The 2,333-nt window shown below is 42.6% G+C and overlaps 1 non-coding gene across 1 annotated transcript; it reads right to left on the reverse strand.

Annotated features, from left to right (window-relative positions):
• Window positions 1–1,026: 1,026 nt before the first annotated feature.
• Window positions 1,027–1,134, reverse strand: LOC130959501 (small nucleolar RNA R71). Its single transcript, XR_009078577.1, has one exon. It is a non-coding gene; the product is annotated as a small nucleolar RNA R71 (small nucleolar RNA).
• Between the last annotated feature and the right edge of the window lie 1,199 nt (window positions 1,135–2,333).

The following is a 2,333-nucleotide window of genomic DNA, read 5'->3' on the forward strand; positions in this document are numbered from 1 at the left end:
AGCCAACGTTAGTGACACTCACTTTTGTCACTAACGTTGGACCAACTAGCATTGCCTACGTTAACTTTCACGTTAAGACCATTAACGTAAAAGTTAACATGGAGTTGAGATCAAAGAGCCAACGTTAGTGACACTCACTTTTGTCACTAACGTTGGAAGATGGCATCACTACAACGTTAAGAGCCACATTAACTTAGTTAACGTGAGTTCTAACGTATAGAATTTGGGCATTTGGAGTTTTAGTGACAAAGGTGGGTGTCACTAACGCTCTCGAAGGTGAGACACACCCACGTTAAGAGTCACGTTAGCTACACTAATGTGAACTCTAACGTAGGAACAAAAGGCACCAAGCAACGTTAATGGGAAAAGTGATTCTGAATAACGTTCGCGAAGGGGTATAAGTCAACGTTATTGGGAAAAGTGAGTCCCAATAACGTTGGCCAAAAATTGAGAAGGCAACATTAGTGGTCACGTTAAGACCACTAACGTTGGAGTTAACGTGGGTACATGAGGGTGGAACGTTAGTGGAAAAAGTGAAGGACCTTGAAGTGAAAGCTAAGAGAAGCCAAAGTACAACTCTCTTTAGAGGACCTGACCGAATTCTTCAAAGAAGAAGAAGACATGGCAGCCGAAAACAACAATAATGCAAACAATGCAAGGAAGGTGCTGGGTGACTTTACTGCACCTACTCCTGATTTTTATGGGAGAAGCATCTCTATCCCTGCCATTGGAGCAAACAACTTTGAGCTTAAGCCTCAATTAGTTTCTCTAATGCAACAGAATTGCAAGTTTCATGGACTTCCAATGGAAGATCCTCATCAATTCTTAGCTGAATTCTTGCAAATCTGTGACACAGTCAAGACTAATGGGGTTGACCCTGAGGTCTATAGACTGATGCTATTCCCTTTTGCTGTAAGAGACAGAGCTAGAATATGGTTGGACTCTCAACCTAAAGAAAGCCTGGACTCTTGGGAAAAGCTAGTCAATGCCTTCTTGGCAAGGTTCTTTCCACCCCAAAGATGGAGTAAGCTTAGAGTGGAAGTCCAAACCTTCAGACAGAAGGATGGAGAATCCCTCTATGAAGCTTGGGAAAGATACAAACAATTAATCAGAAAATGTCCTTCTGACATGCTTTCTGAATGGAGCATCATAGGTATTTTCTATGATGGTCTCTCTGAACTGTCCAAGATGTCTTTGGATAGCTCTGCTGGAGGATCTCTTCATCTGAAGAAGACGCCTACAGAGGCTCAAGAGCTCATTGAAATGGTTGCAAATAACCAATTCATGTACACTTCTGAAAGGAATCCTGCGAACAATGGGACAAGTCAGAAGAAAGGAGTTCTTGAGATTGATACTCTGAATGCCATTCTGGCTCAGAACAAGATATTGACTCAACAAGTCAATTTGATTTCTCAAAGTCTGTCTGGAATACAACATGCACCTGGCAGTACTAAGGATGCTTCATCTGAGGAAGAAGCTTATGATCCTGAGAACCCTTCAATGGAAGAGGTGAATTACCTAGGAGAACCCTATGGAAACACCTATAATTCTTCATGGAGAAATCACCCAAATCTCTCATGGAAGAATCAAGAGAGACCTCAACAAGGTTTCAATAATAATGGTGGAAGAAACAGGTTTAACAATGGCAAACCTTTTCCATCATCTTCTCAGCAACAGACAGAGAATCCTAAGCAAAACCCCTCTGACTTAGCAACCATGGTCTCTGATCTAATCAAAACCACTCAAAGTTTCATGAATGAAACAAGGTCCCCCATTAGGAATTTGGAAGGACAAGTGGGACAGCTGAGCAAGAAAGTTACTGAACTCCCTCCAAGTACTCTCCCAAGCAACACAGAAGAAAATCCAAAAGGAGAGTGCAAAGCCATCAATATGGCCGAATTTGGAGAGGATAGAGAGGAAGTGAACGCCACTGAGGAAGACCTCAATGGGCGTGCACTAGCCTCCAATGAGTTCCCCAATGAGGAACCATGGGAATCTGGGACTCAAAATGAGACCATAGAGATTCCATTGGACTTACTTCTGCCTTTCATGAGCTCTGATGAGTATTCTTCCTCTGAAGAGGATGAGTATGTCACTGAAGAGCAAGTTGCTAAATACCTTGGAGTAATCATGAAGCTAAATGACAAGTTATTTGGAAATGAGACTTGGGAGGATGAACCTCCTTTGCTCACCAAAGAACTGGATGACTTGTCTAGGCAGAGACTACCTCAAAAGAGATCTGACCCTGGAAAGTTTTCCATACCTTGTACCATAGGCACCATGACCTTCAAGAAGGCTCTGTGTGACTTAGGGTCAAGTGTAAACCTCATGCC

Source organism: Arachis stenosperma, chromosome 10 (assembly GCF_014773155.1).
Source record: "Arachis stenosperma cultivar V10309 chromosome 10, arast.V10309.gnm1.PFL2, whole genome shotgun sequence".
Taxonomy (NCBI): Eukaryota; Viridiplantae; Streptophyta; class Magnoliopsida; order Fabales; family Fabaceae; genus Arachis; species Arachis stenosperma.